This window comes from Bubalus kerabau, chromosome 6, assembly GCF_029407905.1.
Source record: "Bubalus kerabau isolate K-KA32 ecotype Philippines breed swamp buffalo chromosome 6, PCC_UOA_SB_1v2, whole genome shotgun sequence".
Lineage (NCBI taxonomy): Eukaryota > Metazoa > Chordata > Mammalia > Artiodactyla > Bovidae > Bubalus > Bubalus kerabau.
Genome location: NC_073629.1, coordinates 56,476,444 through 56,499,884, shown reverse-complemented (window position 1 = coordinate 56,499,884; position 23,441 = coordinate 56,476,444). Strand labels below are relative to the sequence as shown.

Here is a 23,441-nt window from a genome sequence, read left to right as displayed (position 1 = left end):
AGTCTTTTCCTCTCTTGCATTCAATGTTAGCCCTCCTACCTCTGCAAGATAGTACGAGATAAATGCTGGGCCTTTGTTTTCTCCTTCACTTTTCTAGAAGTAACACACACTCATGCTCTTACACACACACATACACGCATCCCACATACGTGGTTTGTGTAGAATTATTTTTCACTCTGATTTCTGCCTGTGGAACAGATTGAAGATTTTACCATCCAAAACCCACAAAGAGAAAACTCCTACTGTGGTCTTCAGAATTTCCATTCAGTTGGTTTGCCTGCCAAGTCCAGTGACCAGGACCACCGCTCCTGATGGTGGGGAGCATATGGTACTGCTGTGAATAGTTTTGCTCTCACTGCTGTGAAATCCCACGCCCTCCCACAGAATGCGTTTGGAGGAGCTGATGGTAAGTGTTGCTATTCAGCACAGCTCTGTCTCTGCTTGTGGAACCCATTCCTTTAAACAACGCAATGAAGACATAACTGCAGGTCTTCGCAGGCCCTGGCTTACCAAGCAGCTTCATAATTAATGGTGACCTGTGATTGTTCACTGTTCCTTCTCCCAGTGAAGGGGAAATTATCCTTAACACATCTTGGATTTATCAGGATCCATAGGGGTAAATCAATCACCCATCATTTTTCTTTCCTTCTTTCTTTTTTTTTTTTTGTATTTATTTTCTTCTTTCTCCTTCTTCTCCTAAAAAAAAATCTCAAAGTAGGACGCAATCTCCAAGTTAAATTGGGGCTCCAAAAAGAGCACTGGACTTGGCATTGGAAAGCCTGAAGTATCAAACATGAACTAGCCTTGTAACTTTGGGCAAATGTATTCTGTGCCTCTTCTATGAAACAGATGGTGTGGGCCCTTTATGCTCCTTCCAGTTCTAAGACTGTATGTATTTGTCAAATTCAACCCCTCCCCACTCCCAACCTCATCTCTAGAAAAGTCTCTTTCTAAACCACTCAAAATAAATGATTCTCTTTCATTGTATAACACAGCTTTCAAAAACTTACTTGGTAGCTTGTTTCTGGGATTATTCACCTCTGAAGTCAAGGGCTTCTGTTTGTTTAGCAAAACTCTCTTTCCCGCTACAGTGTAAGGTTGCTTTTTTCTCCTTCTGTTTCCTGTGAAAGCAGAGAACAATTCTTTGGAATCTTGCTTATAATAACTTTTCTTACCATGCTAATTGTTACTGTCACTCTTTCATGCCTTGACCCTTAAGATGTGTATTCTAACGTACTTATTGTCTCTTCTACACCTCCTTCTGTCCTGATCACCATGCTCTTGCTTTATCAAAGGAGATGTGTGATGAGTGAGCCACTGACTTGGGCTGTTTGGAGACCTAGCCAACAGGTAGGCCCGATTCCGTGGGTGCCGCATCCACTGCTGTGCAATGGGAGGGGAAAGGAGAGAGCAGCCTTTCCTTGGCTGTTGAAGAGGGCTGTGGAAACTGAAGTCATAGACATGCTTCAGCGAAGGATGAGGATTTACCCAGATGGGAAGCCTCAAGTACCCAGGCACTTATACATCTACTTATCTTGAGTCTCAATGATGCTGTTTATGAGTGAGCTATTCAAATGGAGAGAGAAACCCACAGAGAAGGAAAAATAACAGGTTGGAGTGATTATGTACAGGAGGAGAGGCCCTCGTAGAAATCCAATGAGAAAGGAAGAAGGGAATAAAATTAAGAATGATTAATGGCAGATCTTTAATGGTTTCATTGGATCCAAAGGACCAGGGCAATATAGAGTAAAAAAACACTTGATAAAGGAAAGGAATATAAGTATGAAGGAAAATGCATCATTCTACAGATGTGGACAGGCTCTGAGGATGGGCACAGATCCCTCCAGAGCAGAAAGGAGCTGTCGCCTCCTCCCAACCACACACACAGAGGCACCCTAGCTGGCATGGCATCTTCTCCTGGTATTTCTGGGAAATTCTCTCCAGCTGTATTTCATCAGGGCCAAGCAAAAATAACTGTGGCAATAGATGAGGGGGAATAAAAAAAAATGGATTTCAGTTTTTAGGAACATTTAGTTCAGGGGCCCAGGCACTTCTCCTTCTAATTGTGTTCTTAAATATACTGTAAGGGGCATGTGTGTGTGTGTGTGTGTGTTGCTCAAAGTATCTGCCTGAGAATTAGAACACAGATTAGAGTTTTAGTTGCAATGGACACAGCTGTAGTCTCCCGCCACCCCAGTTCTTACTACTCCCACCCCCCACATCAAGCTTAGAATGGCAATAATGTTTAAAGCTACTTATAATGGGAAATAATAATATCTGCCATTTATGGTGTTCTTAATATATGCCAGCATTGTGGCATATTTTCACATTTAATCCTCACAGCAATATATGAGGTAATTACAAACATTTAATAGTGCTTTTTAAATGTCAGATGATAATCTAAATACCTTATACATGTGTATATATATACCTATATATAATATAAATTTTATGTGGCTTCCCCAATGGCTCGAGCAGAAAAGAATCTGCCTGCAATGCAAGAGACTCAGAAGACGCAGGTTTGATCCCTAGGTAGGAAAGATCCCCTGGACGAGGAAATGGCAGTTCACTCCAATATTCTTGCCTGGAAAATCCCGTGGACATAGGAGCCTGGTGGGCTACAGTCCATAGGGTTGCAAAGAGTCAGACACATCTGAGCACACATGGATCTCCAAACTTTATATGTATGTGTGTATATAAATTTATTTAGGTATATGATGGTATGTTTTTGACATATGAAGGCACTAAGGCACAAAGATGTAAAATAACCTTCAACAAAGAGCTAGTGTCAGAGTCTAGATTCACAACTCGAGTCTGACTTATCTCATTAGACTGTAAGCTCCATGAAAGTAGTAATTACATGTGGTTTGCTGTCAAATCCTGATGCCTTGAACACAGTAAACACTCATACAGAAGGACTGAGTGATTGAATATAGAACCTATAACATTAACCTCTATGCCATATCAAGTGTTACGCGCTTCAGTCGTGTCTGACTCTTTATGACTCCGTGAACTGTAGCCCACTAGGCTCCTCTGTCCATGGGATTTCCCAGGCAAGAATACTGGAGTGGGGTGCCATTTCCTTCTCCAGGGGATCTGCCTGACCCAAGGATCAAACCCAGGACTCCTATATTGTGGGCAGGTTCTTTACTGTCTGAGCCACCAAGACACTGGGAAAATAGGCATCCCCCAACATCAAGGGAACCAAAACTAGACAAGCAATAGCACTAGAAAAATAGTCATTCATTTAATCATCATTCTTTCAACAAGTATTTTTCAAACACCTACTATTTGCCAGAGTGTAGCCTGGGTGCAAGTGTTACCTTCTCTTTTAGAAGAGAAAAGTCATGTAACTTGTTCTGATACCTCCTATACCCAGGAGGATTTACCTCCAACTTTCCTCCATACCCTTCATGTCCACCCCCCAACCCCGATTACCTCCCATAGCTAATAAAATGGGCCCAGCAACATGGGGGGAGGCAGTTCTGATCTCATGCAAGCAGGTCACAGACATATTCCACTTATTTTCCCTCAGTCCTAGGCTTGAAGGACCCTCTGGGGATAATGGCTCAGTGCTAGGGAGAGCATGGGGGCTGCCTGCAGCAAATCTCAGGGGGAGGGACTGCAGATTGGAGACATTTTATTGTTTTCTCCTTTCTTACTTTGAAAACTTGCCAAAAAGAGAAATCTATTTGAGTGGTTTGCAAAATCCATCTTAAGGTCAACCCTAATTAACTTGAGATCTGGCAGCTGTATGGTTTTCTGTGTTGTTACACAGCTGCCAAAGGCGACTGAGGTGCCCACCTTCAATGGCAGCGGTGAGTCTTGGACTGCCTGCCTGGCTCCTGCAGCCTCCCAGACCAACTTGGCCTCCACGACATGTAGAACAGGTTAGTGCCAAAGAGAAAATCTGTCCTATACTTGGGTTGAAGTAGACTGATGCAGGAGTTTAGAATTTCATATTTTGGTAAAGTTTAGGAGAACATGGACACCAATTGTATCACATAGTAGGTACTCAAGCGGTCTTCTATTTCTCTAGTCTAAGAGGCATGTGGAACAGAGCCATCACTTGCCATAACCAGCCTCGACAAGGCAAATCCCAGTTAATTCGACCTTCAAAAGCAAAACAAATTCTGGCTTTAATCCACTGAGATGTGGAGTGGATGGTTATGTGGTAGTTGTATGACAGTAGCTAACTGATACATCATTGGTTTAGAAGACAGGAGTTGGAGATTGCTTTATTTTAAAAGAGGAGTTCATTAGTGAAATTTGCAAATATATTTACTTCCCCATATTTGGTGAAACTTCAGATACACTTTTATCTGAGTAAAATTTTGAGAGGAGAAGGAAGAAGTTTTGCTAAAATTATCTTTTTAGTTCAAATGACAATTTTAATGGTATCCGAAGCATTTTAAATTGCTGGATTATGAATGTTTGAAAACTTGCCATTAGGTCTGAGTATTCTAGCTTTAATTTTAGATTTGGGAATTTTAAGCAGGGAGGGACTTAATATATGTAGGTCCAAATCTGATTATAGAGTATGTCTGCATATTGCTTAATATCATTTTCTTTTTGTAAAACCTACATATTTTAGGAGGAGTTTTAGTCAGATTAATGAGGCTTTCAAAATACTGTGTCAAAAGATGGCCCTTGATGGGTCAACAGTAACCTCTGTTTACAAGGTCAGACACATATCTTAGAAAGAAGGACTTTGAAAGAAACCAATCACTCCCAAGCCAACACAATCACTTCTTAAATAAATCAGTATTCAAGTCTATCTATAAAACAGAAGCCATGTTCTTCTGGGCATTAGGACCAATACTAGCTGGTAAGCTTCTTCAGGGCAGGGACCAGTACAAATATTCACAACACCCGCCATATGACTGCTTGGGGAGCTGAAGATGAATGCTACCATCAAAGAAAGGCAAGTTGAAACTTCACTACGTAGGATCCAGACCAAATGTTGCTTCACCAGAAAGAATGCATTTTTTTTCTCATCTGTGTTCCCCTGGGACCTGTCAGGTCTGTTTCCATGTCTGGCACTGCCACTAGGCTGTCAGCCCCTCAAAGACATGAGCCACATTGTACTTCTGTTACATCCCCTATACCTCGCAAGATACCTTATATACCCTGTGAGCTTAATAAGCTCTTGTTAGATAAATGAATGCTAGTACTGCCCCAATTTATAAATGAGGAAGCTGAAAATCAGAAAGATTAACTGATTTTATAGAAATCATACAGCTAGGTGGAGCCTGGTGGGCTGCCGTCTACGGGGTCACACAGAGTCGGACACGACTGAAGCGACTTAGCAGCAGCAGACAAAGTTGGGAAATAGATTTGAATGTAGCTCCAGGTGAATCCAGTCTATTTCTACTATATCATGCTTGAATCAGGGTTCTGGTGGCAATAAACAAATAGTACGGGTTAAGTACCTACTAACAGATACCAAAAATACGTTACTTACCTTTTTCATGCCGTACTCTAGGACCAGGGATCCCTCTATTGGAGATTTATTTCTTTTCAGGTGAATTATTTTTCCTTAGAAGTTATCAACTTACTGCTCATTGAGGAAGTTAGAAAACAAACCAAATATCCTAGCAGAGTAATGGCTCGTTTATGACATTAAATATCAATTGGAGTATTGTTCAGTCATAAACAATTACGTATATAGGAAGAGCTTAAAATAACATGGAAATGCATTCAACAGTGATGTTGGGGTTTGGGGAATACAGCATCTAATTTCTTTTTTAATATATGCAATATTTTTGCAGTAGTATCACAATGCTTCCAAAATTAAATAAATAAATAAATATATATATATATATATATAGAGAGAGAGAGAGAGAGAGAGAGAGAAAAGAATGGAGGGAAAGGTTAGAAGCAAGTTGGAAATATTTGCCTTTAGACAATAATCACGAGGATAATTTTTGTCATCTTTCTACTTTCCTGAAATTTTCAAGTTTCAAAAAACGAGCATGTCTTATTTTTATACCTGAAAGGCGTTCACAGTAGCCCCCATAATGCATTTTCTGCTTCCCAATCTGCCTTTGGTAGGTAGACCACTGTAAGCATTTTGCCCAACTTTGTCAATGCTTCCACTCTTTTCTTATGGTATCTAAACCCCTCCATTGAACTTAATGGTTTGCATATTTACCTCTTCTGTTACCTAATTGTGAGTTCATTAAGGCCAGGAATTGTCTGATTCCTCTGCATTTTTCCAGTACCCAACTAGAACATAGTCCAAAGTAGTACGCTCATAAATTTTTGTTGAATGAATGCTATTTCTCATGACTAAATTCATAATTGGCACCTTGACCTCCATGAAAAGGCAGAATAGGAAAATGTGTATGTTTATATGTGTGTATTTCAACAGAGTCAGAGCTTGCAAACACTGTACTACATGTTTTCACATCTTCCTTCAATTTTGCACATTCACAAATTAGAAAATAAAACTAAAAATGCAGTTGAGTTTTTTTTCTTCCACATTGCCTTTTCTGAATAATGATGACTAGTGCTCAATATGTATGTTTGTCTAACATGAAGTCTGTAAATTCTCTGAATACAGGCAAAATGTATGGAAATTATATCAAATCTAATTTAAGTGTGTTTTCTTAAAATTAGAATGTATAATATTTACTTTCATGAGCAGAACAAATAATACAATTAGTGTTTATTCTTTGACTGCTCTTTTCCTAAACAGCTCAGTTAAAACATGCAGGCAACACAAAAACACAGAGCTTCCCAGTCAATGTTCCACGTTTCATATGTTAAACAAAGACAGGCCAACCTTAAACCTTTTGATAAATACGATGCTGTGGTAACTGCAGCATTCACTTCGTATCCCATTTCTCCAAGTTCCTGTCAGCCAGATGTCACTTGCAATGCAAACACTAGAAAAATATGAAATAATAATTTCATACATCATCTATGTGTGCATGAGCCGGTCAAACATTCAATACAAATTCAAACTGCTACTACACACAAAGCAAATATCATCCAAATAATATTTAAAATGATTGAAAGGCTTTTGATTTGGAAGTGTATTCTCTTAAGCTAAGTGGTCCCCAAGACCATCTAGAAAATTCAATTGTTTCATTTTTAAAATGTTTTCTGCCCAAAATTATATCAAACCCTAATGTCTCAATAGAAACACATGGGATTGGATTGCTGACTGGGCGCCTGATGTCAAAGAAAAATCTAATTTCACAATGGCATTTCCTCATACTGTCTCACCAAAACACAAAATTGATAAAATTTTAATGGATAATTTTCAGAAGCAGAATGTTAACCATTGGAAAAATATGAAAGGAAAGTTAGCATTGTAGCGCAAGAGAGGCAAAGTGAAGGAAGGAATTGACTATAAATACAGATATACAATGCTGTATAAAAAGCACCCTTAAAAGCTTTTTCTTATCAAAACCAGAACTTCAACTTTAAAACTGTCCTTACTATCAAGACATAAGCCTTTTCTGTGTCTGTTTCTAAGTTTCTCTTCCCAAATCTTTTCTATTTTGTAAAATGACATAGGAAAAAGAATCATACCGTAAACTATAGTATTAGATATTCATTTGTACTGTGTTGATTTCTATTTTTGATGTTAGCTGTAAAAACAGGCATGTCTACCCTCAGCTTCAATTAGAGATAAGAGAGTATGGTATTAGATTCAGCCCCATTTCTTTTCACCAAGGCCCTGAACATCATCTCTTTCTGCTTGCTGTTTAGTTGAATTTCCCTGCCTGCCTGCAGGGGAAAAGGTCCCATTCCCTTTGTTTTAAGGAGGGAACTCGATGCTATACAAAAAGCATGGCTCAGAGTAGAGAGCTCTTCATCCTGACTGTGTGACCTTCAGCATGTCCCTTACCATCTTTGAGTCTCAGTGTTCTCATCTGTAAGGAAGAGAGAGCAATTCCTACCTTATTGTTTTCTTGTGATGTTTAGGAATAAAACTTTAAAAATATCCGACACAGTGCTTGAGGAAGAACTCAGATATTATCCTATGATGATTCTAATTTCTTTGTGCTTCTAATACTTGCTTTCTTGGGTTCTGCCTTTCCTAAACAAATCTCTTTTGGCCATCTTCACACAAGTTGGCAGAATGGGCAGGTTTCACATAAAGTGCTGAGGGAGGAAGGGGTAGCCTTCATTGGGCAGCTTTGCCAGAGTGACCCTGGTATCAGTGAGGTGGGCAATGTGACAGCCAAGCCACTATCAACTCTGAAAGTCTCTGTGTAACCTGGAGCCATGGACTTGAGGCATGGTGACAGCACAAAGTGGCAGCTGCTAATCTCTTATAGGAATCTTGCTCCTTGGGGACACTAAGGATGGTCATCCATTTTCCTCAGGACCCCACCTCCATACCACCAAGGCTCTCTAAAGTGGACCTCAGGATTTTTAAAGCGGAGTCAACTACAACACTGATGTTCCTGCTTAAAACACCTAAAATTGACTAGAAATATATTTAGCATTTCGCCTCTCCCTCAAATCCCTCTCCTTATCTCCCATTCATCTTCTCCACTACATTATATTTTCCTATGAGAGCAGGTCCTGGTTCTTAAAGTATCCTCATATGCATCTTTTCTTGTCTCCAGCCCTAGCACAAGGCTTTGGATTAGGTAGATCATTAATAAATATCTAGTATTTAATATTGAAGTTAGCTCTTTCTCTTGAGGCAGCTTATTTGACTGAATAAAATTGACTCTGTTTATTAGCCTAGATGAGGAGACTCTATGGTATAGTTGCTGATAGTATGGGGTTTAAAGTCAAACAGAAACGGTTATCCCAACTCCTCTACCTTTACTTACCATTGTGGGCAATTTTAAAAAAATGTCTCTGACTCTTAGTTTCCTTAATCGTAAAATGGGAATAATAATTGTTTCTTCTTAGGATTCTTCCAAATAGCATTGCCAGATAAAATACAGGCAGAGGTAGTGGTTTAGTCACTAAGCTGTGTCCTACTCTTTGCGATCCCATGGTCAGTAGCCTGCCAGGCTCCTCTGTCCGTGTTATTTCCCAGGCAACAATAATGGAGTAGGTCGCCATTTCCTTCTCTAGATAAAATACAACCCCCTCCTTAAATATGAATTTCAAGTAGAAAACAACAATTTTAAGTATAAGTATATCCCAAATACTATATGAGACATATTTATACTGCAAAGAATGTGTTACTTATCTGAAATTCAAATGTAACTAGATGTTAACTAGATTTTAATTTGCTAACTACGGCAACCCTAATTATAAAGACTAAATGAAACAATACATTTAAAAATGAAGTTACTAGCTTGGTGCCCATTGGCTAGTAGGTGCTTATTAAGTTTTAGCTCATTATCTTCTACCTCATGGGGCTATTGTGCAATTAAATGCCTGGTGCATAGTACCAGTTCAATAAATCTGAGTGTGCTTTTCTTCTCAAGGCTCAACCCCAAAGAATATGCTTTATGCCTTCAACAGAGGAGAGACATCAACGACTTGCAACATTTGTCTCCAGGTGGCTTGCCTGCTTCTTTCTCCTTCCCAGGGCATGTTAGCTTCATGGAGTCCAGACGGTTTGACATGGCCATGGTGAAAGGGCGAAACTGAAGGGACCAAGTTGTTGATAGAGTTCCCCCTCAATTTAAGGCAACTTGATCTCTGAAAATCTGAATTTTCTGTGGAAATAGATGTTAGAAATTCTTTAATTTGTGAGCCCTCTGAAGTGCTCCAAAACAAAATTGTAAAGAGTTTGATTTACAAAAACACAGAAGTAAGATAACCTGTTCAGCAAAAAATCTGCTACCTAAAATGTGCTATAAAGGCGTTGCTAACAGCTCTATAAAACTCTGCCTTGCTTCCACAGGCACCCCTCACCCTGCAAGACAGCTCTTCCGGACACTGTTATTTATCAGGACGGAAAAGCTTTCTTCTTCGACTGTTGCCAAATGCCCTCCTGGGGCGGCTAGGCATGAACTTGGCTATCCGCAAAAGATATGGGCCAGGGTTTTAAGGACACTTTTTGTTTTCTTTACAAGTTCAGTGTTGTTCCTCTCTGAGAAGCCAGAGATAGTGCATAGGATATGATTCAATGGAAAGTCTTTGTATGAGAAAATGGCTCTTTCAGTGTGATCTATCTGAGGATCAGCACATTTGGAGTCTGTCCGACCCGTGGTCCCAGACCTACAGCTGGTTCTGCCGGACCAGAGAGAAGCTGCCAGCATCCAGGGAGAAACTCCCTTTTGCCCCAGTTTTTTTCCCATGTCTGGAAAATAGTTGGGGCCTAAACCTTTTGAATATTTCTAGATTACACATCAAATTATTCCATGGGAATCGAGTCCTTGGCTGACAGCAGAAAGCAGGTACTGTCCACTTCCTTCAACTCAAATTCTCATGTAAACAGGCGGCCACCGTGGTACTCAGCACCAGCTGCAGCTTCTGGGTGGTCCTGTAGGAAGTTCCAAGCAGATTGCAGTGGAGTCTCCTAGGCTGGTGGTCACAAAGCTCGAGTAAGCATCTGTGGGAGAGAGCACGCTCTCCAAACTCCAGTCTCGGGTGGAAATATCAAAGTAAAATCTAACTTCCCAGAGAAGGTCTGTGCTTCAAAATTAAAAAACAAAGCTGAACCAGAGAGAAACATAGAGGCAAACAGTGAGTGGATTTTTCTGGCAAGCAATCGTCAATATAAAAATCTGGGTGTTCTGCCCTCCTTTTCTCTTGGGCATATGGAAGCAGAGTCTTCTTAAGTGCATGCTAATGGATCAGTGTGATGGCACACTAAGGTACGGTGTCCCGAGACTTGCCACACCTTTCCTTAGGAGGATAAACGGGGGATTGCTGGGGCGGAATCCCACCTCCACCACTTCTCAGCTGTTTAACAAGTTACTTAACCTTTCTGTGTTGTTGTGAGAATACAAATGCATCAATACGCACAAAGGTTTAGAACGCTGCCTGGCTATAGTACGCCTTAAAGAAGTATTAACTGTTCTCAACATAATTAAAACAACATTAGTAGCCATGCTCTGTGTGTGTATAGAGTTTTATAGTTATAAAGTACTTCCTCCTCTCTTTTGGTGGATCTGTAGTGGAGCTGAGGTGGAGTGAGACTGAGAAATCTCCATTTTTTTTTTTTTTTTTTTTGCATTGAGAGAAGGGAGAAATAGAAGTAATCATATGGCTCACTGAGATTGTTCCAGGTAGAAAGGGTGGTATATGTGACTTAGAGCTAGAAGAGGCACGTTTCATAAAGGAGCTATTGAGATGGTTGCTGCGTTGGAACTGAGAACCCACAGCAACCCAGGGGCATGCACAGTCAGTGAATAGAAATGAATGGAAATTAAAATAAATGGAAATTAAAATAAATGTTTATAAAGAACTTACAAAGAAAAATCAGGAGTTTAAATGTGATTTTGGAGACAACTAAGGTCATGGGTGATGATTTAACATGTTGAGAAGAACCTAAGTTGACTTGCTCTATACCTTACCCCAAGTCTGTTACAGATGGAGGTTTAAGGGTTGAATGTATAAAAAAATTTAAAGAGCAGAGAGTAACCAGAAAAGAAAATTTAAAATGAAAAAGTATTTTGGGTGGGTTTAATTTTCTAAGCTTTGAATCAATAGATCAAATATTTTTGAGTGTTCACACTTTCCTTATGGTATTTATGGACCAAATCGGATAAATCAATTTTAGGGCATAAAAGTAGCCCTTCCAATAGAAATTTTTTGCTTTTCCAAGTTTCATCTTGCCATCAAGACCCTCAGGCAGGGGATGTATAGTCTGTGGTACCCAGTAAAAAATGAAAATATGGAGGCCTTTGTTCAAAAAACAGGAAGAAGTATAAAATTTTATTTCTTCTGTGGTATCTCCTTTGAATTGTCATATTTTTAATTTTCTATTAATGTAATTCAAGGAAACAAAAATTAAGATTTTTAATTATTAGCATGAATTTTATTTACTGTTTATCATTATATTGGCAATGCCAGTTTTAAATGTAAACACAAAAGTATTTATATTATGTGCAGAATTACTGAAATTGCATAAGTTTTATTTCATAGTTTGTACATGCATATGTATTTTGCTACCAAGGAGTGGAAATGGTACACAACACTAATTCAACTGTTTTTATCACATTTATTTACACATACACATTCACCAACATGGTGCTTTCAATTTACTGATGAAAAGGTAAGGAACAGGGAAAACAAGGACTCTGGATTGCCCTACCACTTCCTTTACTTCTGCGTCGTCATTTTCAGCTTAAGTGATTGGCTAACACATGGACTTAACATGAGTAAGAAGGATATGATATGATTGATTGTTTGCATTTCTTAGAACACCATGCCTTCTTTATGTGTTCTATGTTTGAAGCAAATTCTGGTGGAATGAAACCTAGCCTCCGGGACATATCAGCGTCCCCTCTCCTTTGCTTATAGTCATGGATATAGCATTTTGACCTTGACTTGCTTTGAGTCTTCCACAGTAACTCCCCCATATTGTAGGTCCACCAGAATTGTACACACACCTGGGGCATTGTGAATTCAAGTGTGAACGGGGCAGCAGGGACAGACAGACATGCATATGGCATATGTATACTCCCTGTTCATGCACCTGCTCCATTCTACCTTAGAGTGTCACCCATGGAACACATTCGAAGATTTAATTACTAAGAATTTTAAGATAGTGACCGCCCAGTATCATTAGTCCCATGAGACTGTGCAGGTCACACACCAGTGAAGTAGGCCACATCTTTAAGCAAAGTTCTCCTTCATCTCAGTTTCAGTTACTGTACTGTCTTTGGAGCACCCTCAGCGTAATATAGTCCACACAAGCCTTGTATAGTGGTTTCTATCATTTAAGCCTGTAGTGGTCTCTTTCAGACTCATCATAAGCTCTTGAAAAGGAAGAACTGTATTTTATAAGAATTTGCATCTTCAGCAGAATGCTGTGTATATGGGAGGTGTTGTTGTGAATATTGATGGAGGTGAGCACCCCACACAATGTGACTCACCGAATCCTTGAAACCAGAGTTAGTAATGTTTCTTATTCTATTCCTACTTGCTAAATCCTTTATGTCAAACTAACAAAAAAGTGAGGTACCCTGGCTCCTAATTTTGATGTTCCTTTTTAACCTGTCACATCTTGAGGAATCGCCAAAAGTTTACCTTTGTAGTATGGGTGAACTTTCTGGTTCTTTCCTAGTCTGTGGCTACAGTGTGCAGGTCCCCATACTATCTCAGCCCAAAAATTGTAGGGTGCTTCTACCACCTCCAAGTCTAATCCCTCTGAAGATGCAGTGTATGCAACCACTGCCAGGATCTTGGACAATCAAATCTTTGTGTTTATAAGATACAAATCCTACACATACAAATATTTAACCCTCAGGGGGAAAATGAAATGACCCAATGGCTTTAAAATATACAGACATGAGCCAGTTCACCATGGTGAAAAAAGACACTCCAAATTGAGGCCAAAATGTGTGACACATTACTCACCTTTACCCCCTTAAACCCAGGGACTGCAGCAAGCCCTATACTAACCAAGTAAGATGGTACTGTGAAAAGATTCTGGGTGTATAGGTTAACTATATCTCTAGTATCAAATCATTTCCAAGAGTGGCCCCAAAAGGGGAGAGTCTGAAAGATTTGCATTTTGTGCTAAAGGACCTAGAATCTATCTAGTAATAAGGGTAAAAGCCAGAGAAGCCAAAATGCCTACCTAGACCAAGGGGATGAACACAGGGCCAGACAGAGGAAATCAAACAGAGAGAACTATGGTCCAGATATTTTCTAGACTGCAGAAGACAGCAAATGGAATGACATAGAGCAGATGATTTAGAATGACTGTTGGTGAGTAAGTGGTTCAGTGAATTTAAAGGCATTGACTCTGGTCTAGACACATGGCCAAAGATATGTCAATATGATCACTGTCCTTCTTGCTGGATAGCACAGCTCGTGGGATAAACAGGATTTACAGAATGAAGAAAAAACTCAGGAAATGCTATCCCTGTACTCACCATGAGGATCAGAGGAAGAAATCCAAGGCAACTAAGCAAAATAATAAGAGTAAATTTGGAAAAAAAGAAAAAATAAGAAAACCACGAGGGAAGGAAGGAACAAAGGGAGGAGGAGAAAGAAAGAAAATGATGGCTCAGCTGGTAAAAAAATCCACCTGCAATGTGGGAGACATGGGTTTGATCCCTGGGTTGGGAAGATGCCATGGAGAAGGGAACGACTACCACGCCAGTATGGGTTCCTCATCTGTGGATTCAAACAGCTGAAAATATATGGGAGAAACATTCCAGAAAGTTCTCAATAACAAAACTTGAATTTGCTATACTGGCAATTACATAACATTTACACTGTATTAGGTATGTAGAGATGATTTAAAGTAAACAAGAGGGTATGTGTGGGCTATATGGAAATGCTACGTCATTTTATATTCATATAAGGGACTTCAACCACCGCAGATTTGGTATGCACGGGAGTCCTAGAACCCATCCTCTGTGAATATGGAAGGAAGACCACATGTTCGTGAAAGTCCCCAGCCTTGCACAAGGCCTGACACATGGAAGCAATTTCAAGTCAGTGAAAGATTAGAGAAATTAGAAAGGAACAAAATAAACTATGATTTAGTTTCGATTAGTGCAATTTTTCTCTTCAATCTCTGCCCGCTAAAAATGTCAAAATTTACCCCATGATGAGAAACTCAAAAGACAAACACTTAATTGAAATCAGTTGATACCTTTCCTAAGGGTACTCATCTTCGGACTGGGAAGAAGAGAATGAAGGAAAGATGGAGAATGAAAGAGAAGAGAATGGATGGCTCACTCATCGATTCCAATCAAAAACAGCTTGAGTAGCTCTGAGGGTAGACTCTGAGGCGTGGTTGCCAAACAAAACATGGAGAAGTGGACCTGCTGTGATCCACAGAGACTCGGAGACGCTGAACAGCCATCTCACAAAGCTAAGAAAGATCTTCTTAGGAAAGCATCTCTGAGGGGCCATGGTTTCTGTGTTCATCAAAAATCCCCGAAAACCTAAGAATTGGGAGGTAGTCAGAATTGATTTAATCCTTTTTACTATAAATCTCATTTCTGCAAATGATTAACAGAGGCAGAGACATAAATGGTAAAGTCTCGATCAGGGAAAATGCTGTCAGCGTATCATCTAGATAGATTAGAAAATGAGCGCTCAGGTTTCTGTGAAGGAAGACTAATGACATTAAGTCAAGATGAAATAGAAGGGAGCGTTGCACAGGCTCCGAAATCATAAACCATGAGCTCACCCTGACAGAGGACCCTCAGCAACTTTCTGAACTGGAAAATTATCAGGAGTTTGGGCTCAGAGTAGGTTCTTAGGCCTCATTTAGAGTCCCTGGTTTGTTTGGGTTTGTTCTGCATGGCCCCGCCAAGGTTCTGACAATTGTATGAAAGTAAGATCCTTCTGCCTACAGCTTTCAGTGCAATTGATCGCACACTCCGAAACAAGAAAAGGAGGGTTTGGCTCACTACAATAAATAAACATTTAAGAAACTTCCATACTGTGCAACCATCTGATTTTCGAAGTGTCACAATTCTGCTGCCTTTCAGAAAGAGGGCTGTTACCCTGAAATCAGTGGTGGCTGAGACCAACATCCTTTGTTTAAGTTAAGATCAAATAGTGAAGCAAGTATATAAATTCCTGCCAAATAAAGCTAAACCAGGCCTTCTGCTCTGTTTAGTAGTGGGAACAAGCCTGTGCGTCTGCTTCACATGTGGTATATCACTTGATTACTTTAAGTGTGTCTCCCCTGAACACACACACACACACACACACACACACACACACACACGCTTCCCCTTTTTAAAATAAGCCAGTAGAATAACTTCAAGTGTAAATAGTTTCCTACAATTTCCCTATGATTTGATAGAGTAAATCTTTTGTGTTCTATTGCAGTGTCTTTAAGTTGATCCATCCTTTTTCAGTGACACATGATGATTAACTGTAAATTGCTCCCATCATCTTAAAAACTAAGAGTCCTTGCAAACTCACTGTGAGCGAGTCTTTCATACTTAGGCAGGGAGAACTGGCGTCCCTGACATTTGCTGTCCTGTGGCTAGGCCAGGAATGATTTCCAAGCCTCATAACACACCACTGATTTTTAGAAAAGATAGTCCTATTAATCTAATATTCAAGGTAAAATCTTTATCCAGTTTCAGAGTTGGAATGGTTATGTGAAAAATAATTCCCATTTTCTAACCCCAGACCCCTTATTATGGCTACACCATCAGCAGATAAAAATACACTGTTCCTTACCTCAAATTTCTAAAATATGCAATAGCTAGATGGATAGTTAGGTGGGTAGATACTTACTGTTCAATTCTAATGTTTCTGACTTAAAATTTTAAGGTCATTGTCTCCTTTCTGACACCTTTTATTACATCAATATCCCATTATATCATTATAGACTCATGAAGCAATGTACTTTTACATTTTGCAGGATAATGACTCTTTTGTATTTCAGTTTTTATCATAATATAAATCTTGAATTGCAATTTGCATATCTTTTGTTTAGAAAAAGAGACCCCTATTTAAGACTTTGTCATTTTAATACATAAGCTTAAAGTGGCTTTTTTTTTTAAAGAAATGCACCGAAATAGTCCAATTTATTCTCTAACTGAATAACTGAATCTGATTCAACTTCTACTGCCTCATCAAGAAGTTAACAAATGTTCTGAACAATACATTTCCAACAATGATGGCCCCACCGCTTAGTCCTCCGTGCCAGTAGGTTTTCTGTCTGTTACAAGACCAATCAAATTGGTAATGGTGTCTTGGACTGTACATCAGGCTAATTTTACACACACAGGTGTGAACACATGCATCTTTATGTATGTGTATGTGTATATATATATATATATATTACTAATTTATTTATTTCATGTGAAGATATGAAGAGCGCACTATGTACGTGTGTGTGATCACTCAGTAGTGTCTGAGTCTTTGCAACCCCATGGATTGTAGCCCGCCAGGCTCCTCTGTTCATGGAATTCTCCAGGCAAGAATTCTGGAGTGGGTTGCCGTTTCCTACTCCAGGGGATCTTCCTGACCCAGGGATCAAACCCACATCTCTGGCGTCTCGTGCATTGGCAGGCAGATTCTTTTACCACCCGTGCAGCCTGGGAAGCCCAGCACTATGTCTATATACAAATGTATGTATATGTATATATGTTTGTTTTTTTTTTTTCACATAAAGGGTACACTGTCTGCTCATCAACTTTTTACTTCTTTTATTTTGTTTCTTCCCTTTGGTAAACCATCTCTTTAAGAAACCTGAGAAATTTGTCACTGTGACAGAACTTGGGTAGATTTGAAAAAGCCTTTAAGAGACAGGTGGAGAAGGCAATGGCACCCCGCTCCAGTACTCTTGCCTGGAAAATCCCATGGATGGAGGAGCCTGGTGGGCTGCAGTCCGTGGGGTCGCTAAGAGTCGGAGATGACTAAGCGACTTCACTTTCACTTTTCACTTTCATGCATTGGAGAAGGAAATGGCAACCCACTCCAGTGTTCTTGCCTGGAGAATCCCAGGGATGGGGGAGCCTGGTGGGCTGCTGTCTATGGGGTCGCACAGAGTCAGACACGACTGAAGCGACTTAACAGCAGCAGCAGCTTAAGAGACAGGGCGTGAGCAGCATCCTGTGGCCTCTGCACAGCAGGAAGGGAGCAGGCAGATCGCTGAAGTATCTAGCATCCCTCATGCCTAATGCAGTGCTTAGCACACAGTAAGTGCATACCAAATAGTTGTTGAATAAATGAATGGATGAAATGAACCAGAACTTTTTCCCACTCTTTTATCAAATTAGTGAACTACCTCAGTAGCTCTCCTTCTCAGAGACTGACAGACCCTTTACAGTCCCTGGCCCACAGCGTTACTCAGTTGACTTTATTCCACTCTTGTGCATTCATTCCTTTCTACAAGGGTTTGGTGAGGTCAAGGGTTAAGGCTGTTGCAAAAAAGCTACCTTTCTGCAATAAAACAAACCCACCATCTTAAAAGTAAGCGTAACCTTGTACTTTCAAATGTCCTGATGACACACCTGAACCAATTGCTTAGGTTAAATGAGCGGCAACTAAGGGCTAAACAAGAGTGAATGAAATGTGGAGCTCCCAACCAGCACTGGGAAGCCGCAGAAAAATGGAGTTGAAATCCTGGTTCTTCCATTCACTAGCTGTCTTCATTTCTGCAAGTGATTTCATTCTCTAAGCCTCAATTTCCTCATTTGTAAAGTGGGAGTAATAATACCTGCCTTACAGGACTGCTGTGAAGACTAAATGTGACAATACGCATGAAACAGTTTATGTAGCCCATATTACGTTTGCAACATGTGTTTACTTCCACTGCCAGCCCTTCTTTCCCTCTCTCCTTCCCTCATGCAATTATTTCAAATTATTTCTCTTTCTTCCTGGAGAGAATGGAACATTCAAATATGTCTTCAGACTTGGCCAGAATGAGGTAGATGAGCCAACGGGAAGTGGACCAAAACAGCCAGAGCAGAAAAACCAATCTCATGCCCTGAGGGCTTTGTCTCCTCTGAGCCCTTCAGCTCTCCCTGACCTTCCCCTTGGACTAGGACATGTGCCCCAGGCACTCCAAGAAGTCCACATTTGGCCAACCTGGCTGACAGTGACTCTGCGGGGAGCTTTGCAACCCCCGTAAACATAGGCAATTAAACCCCTAAAAGCTCTTAGGCTTATTGCCCAGTAAATTCACAATGAATAGTAACCTTAATAAATGTTATAAATCTCACCTCAGAGCCAACAGGAAATTCAAACTTTTGCATGTGTGGGAGGCAAAATGCTGCTAAAACAAAAGGGAGGTGTGTGGACAAGGAGAACATTGTGCTCAGCCTCCTTACCTCTGGCAGCACCAGAGTGCCATGGGCCTGGGAAAGGCCCTTAATTGTATTTTGTGAGGCAGTTCTCTGGACTTCTGTCTCCTCTGGTTCTTCACCTGCCTTAACTCTTTCTTGTCCCAGTGGCCCAAGAGGTCATCCATCCATACACATCTCCTACAGATAGAAATAAATAATAGAAATAAGGAACAGGGACAAATTACGGACAAGTTGCCTTTTTAAGTCAATGTTTCAGTCAGAAACAATTTTAAAAACTTAATGAAACTCTAAAACTGAAACTTAAACTCAGTGCTATAAAAAAGGGGAATATTGAAGAAGAGAAACCACTGGATATTTTGATCCACACCCTCACTCACAAAAGGGTGTTAGTTTTAATAAACAGTCACAATTTGGGGCTGTTATGAACCATAAGGCACACTCCTGGCCGTGTTTCCAATTTCCTCTCTTGCCTTTACTGCTGTTATATTAAGGTCTGTGGTGAGGCAAATCTTTATTAAAAAAAGGTGAGGAGAGCAATATTCCAGATTAGATTATTTCACCTGTTCTAACTGTGCACCAGCCAATCAGAGATCTTCAGTGTGGGTTTAAATGCAGCAGCCCTCCCACCTCTGGGGTTGACAGAGGGGGAGTTTCAGCCGGTGGTTACAAAGTGAATGCAGATTAGGTCGTTTTAATTACTGACTTTAACTGAATATGGAATACATTTTCCAGTCACAGAGAGGGGCAAATAAATGCATCTGGAGCCTCCTCCATCATGGAGATAATTACACGGGGACTGAAAAACATCTTGGGAGTGATGAGCGATGTGGTAGAACAGTCTTCTGAGAAGTTGTCTTTACTTGAAGGATGGGTTAACGTGGAGGGGACATTGAGTGACTTCATATGGAAATAAAAAATTTTCTCTTTGAAGACCCAATTCATGCAGGACTCTTTTGGAGAAAAATGAGGGGAAATGCTCAGCATGTTGGAAATTACCTAGAACACAGTCCTCAAATAGCAAAAATCCCATTAAAGCATATGCTTCTTTGACGCTCCTGGAGTTTTCTTTAAGACGATAGACTTTCTCAAAATGAATCGTCGGGGACTTCCAAATCCTTTAATTGTTTCTGAAATTTCTCTAATTGTGGGAGTTGCTGAAAAGTACTTTTATGTATTGAATGAATGGCTTCTATTCCCCAGTGTTAACACAGTTTCTTTATATCCTTTCCTTCCCTTCTTTTCATTTTGGTAGGTATAGGACACTTCTATTCCAAGCCAATACATACATGGGATTTTATTGAATAGTGTTATTAAGGCGTGGGATAAGCTACTTAACCTATGGCATAGCCAATTTCACGTCATAATAAACTATGTTGTTACACCATCTTACAGAATTTATTTTAGAAACACAGGTTTTAAAATTCTTAACATGAGCATCCTTCTTATATCTACCCACATTCAAATACAGAGGGCTTGCTCCTGTGAGCAGTCCTACCCTATAGAAAGATAATGTACATTGTAAATGTGAGTAATATAAAATTTTCTTGCATAAATAATTAAAAATTTTCTGATAGTCATATTAGAAAAAACATAAACAAAACAGGTGAAATTAACTCAGTGTGTTATTTAGTCCCACATTTCCACAATATTATTATTTTTGCATATAAGCAGTACGAAACCTTTATTAACAAGACATTTTACATTCTTTCTGATAACTAAGTCTTCAGAACCTATTTTCTTGAAGACATTTTGCATCTTACATTTACAGCACATCTCAAATCAGATCAGCCACATTTCAAACGCTCAATAGCCACTGCGGCTACCAAATTAGTCAGTGCAAATGTAGACTCAAAAATCTCTAATGCTTTAAGGAGTTTATCTGATTCCATCCTCCCTTCTAGTCCCTTTGGTGTATATTGCTACCATTTTCTTACCAACTACATCTGCTTTAAAACCTTACATGTCCTGTGAGTTCTGAGTAAACCCAGGTCCTATCATATAACAACAGACCCTTGTAGTTTCCAGGGGGGTGAACTTGATACTTCCCAATGTTTATTCTGAGAACATAAATCCTCGTCTTTTAAGATGCCTGTTTCCTTCATGTGTGTTCATAGGAGTACCAGTCCCTACACGCCAGTCACCACAGAGAAGAGAGACTCCAGTTTGGAATCAAAAGGAAGCCATCCACATTCTACAGGTGGGGTTTTATTAAGGCGGGACACCATCCCTACCTCCCTTGTCTGCTCCTTTAGGGCAGTCTCAAACCCACAGCTCCCTCTACATTTGATCTACATGAATCCACTTTACCCTTTACCTTGTCCTTCTGCTATATATTCAATCTGACAGGCTGTCACCACAAGTAATTTAACACTGTCTTCACCTTGAGATAATCAAGAACTCAGGGGGTAGTTTTTAAGTACAAACTTAGATATATATATACAAAAACATATGTTTCTTTCTTTCTCTCACCCCTAATCACAAAGAAGACATAAAAAGTACCTTCATAGTTGTTTCCTGAAAAAAGATTTTTATTAGTCCACTAATGGATCTTTAAAGCTTCCTTCAGGCCTTCTCGCCCCTGCTGGGCGGTGGAGGCCATCGGCAGGGAGGGCCACAGCCAGGCTAGGTTGATCCTCAGACCTGGATGAGCTTCCAAGGGCCTCCGGGTGGGTCAGGAATCTGGCTGGAGCTTGTGCCCAGCACGAGGTGTGGGGGCTTCCCCTGTGCCCCCACCCTATGACTTGTGCAGAGGGATGGCCTGCTGTGCACGGCAGGTTAGAGTGGGGCTGGTGCCCCAAGGTGTCCTGGAGGGTGCCTCAGCCCGAGGGCGAGGCGGGAGCCAGGGTGAAGAGCAACTCCGAGGGGGCCTCCCTGGACCAGGCACCATGAAGCTGGGCAAGGAGAAACTGGAGTGGACCCTGAGGAGTCCCAGGACATCAAAGCTCTTCAGAAAGACCTGGAACAATTTTCCAAACTCCTAAAGCAGAAGAGGGTCACCCTGGGATATACCCAAACCAATGTGGGGCTCACCTGGGCTCACTTTTTGGAAAGGTGTTCAGCCAAAGGACTACCTGTCAATTTGAGGCTTTGCAGCTCAGTTTCAAAGAACACGTGTAAGCTGTGGCCTCTGCTGCAGAAGTGGGTGGAGGAAAACTGACAACAAGGAAATCTGCAGGAGATATGCAAGGCAGAGGCCCTAGTGCACGCCCAGAAGAGAAAGCGGACTAGTATGGAGAATCGAGTGAGAGGCAACCTGGAGAGCATGTTCCTGCAGTGCCCGAAGCCCACTCTGCAGCACATCAGCCACTTCGCCCAGCAGCTTGGGCTAGAGAAGGACGTGGTTCCGGTGTCGTTCTGCAACCATTGCCAGAAGGGCAAACGATCAAGCAACTATTTCTAACCAGAGGATTTTGAGCCTGCTGGGTCTGCGTTCTCAGGGGTATCCACATCCGTTCCTCTGACCCCAGGGCCCCATTTTGGTACCCCAGGCTATTGGGGCCCTCATGTCACTACTCTGTACCCCTACATCCTAGTCCCTGAGGGTGAGGCCTTTCCCTCGGTGTCTGTCACCACTCTGAGCTCTCCTGTGCATTCAAACCGAGGTGCCCACTCTCCCCGGGAATGGGGTGTTGGGGGAGAGGAAGGGAGAGCTAGGGAGAGAACCCTGGGGTTTGTACCAGGGCTTTGGGATTAAGTTCTTCATTCTCTAAGAAAGGAATTGGTAACACAAAGGGTGTGGGGGCAGGGAGTTTGGAGAAACTGGTTGGAGGGAAGGTGAAGTAGGATGATGTTCTTAACCTTAATCCCCACATCACTCCTCACTTTGTTCTTATATAAAGACCTGGGACCTAAAAACAAAACAAAGCTTCCTTCAGTGTAAATGAATGTGTCCTGCCACTTTTTTTTAAATTAATTTATTTATTTGGCTGTGTTGGGTCTTAGCTATGGCACTCGGACTTTCTCCAGGGCATGTGGGATCCTAGTTCCCGGACAAGGAATCGAATCCATGTGCCTTGCATTGGAAAGCAGACCCTTAACCACTGGACCACCAGGGATGTCCCATCCTACCACATCCTTACCAGAAGTAAGGAACCCGAACAATCCAGAGGAGGAATGCTGAGGTGGAGGACCTGTCAGCCTTGTGAGCATGAGGATTTGGGGGCACTTAAAAAATACAAAACCCAAACAAAAAAAACAAAACAAAACAAAAAAAAATTATATTCAAAAATATTCTGTCATGATATCAACATATGCCAGTAGTCTTGCTACTTCAGAAGCCCATTTATCTAAACAAGGCCTTTTGATGTCACCCGTCTTGAAGTATTTGATCTGGTCAGCAAAAGACCTCAGAATACTGGCTGTTTGTGAAAGAAAGTTCATGTGAACAAACAGCCAAAATAACTAAAGCAGAGATTGAAAATTCAGGTTTAGGGGAAAAAGAATTCAAAAGCTTTCAGTGCCATATATACACACACACACATATATATTAAATGTTATCCTACATTTTTTCAGTTATATAATAATTGATCATCGTTCTTAATTAAATAGTTAGGCTATTTTTTTGTTATAGAGAAAACATCAAATATGGGGGTTCATTTTTAGTAC

The 23,441-nt window shown here is 40.7% G+C and overlaps 1 pseudogene; it reads left to right on the top strand.

Moving 5' to 3' along the window:
• Positions 1 to 385: 385 nt before the first annotated feature.
• LOC129656441 (POU domain, class 5, transcription factor 1-like) lies at positions 386 to 22,530 on the top strand (annotated as a pseudogene).
• Positions 22,531 to 23,441: the final 911 nt, after the last annotated feature.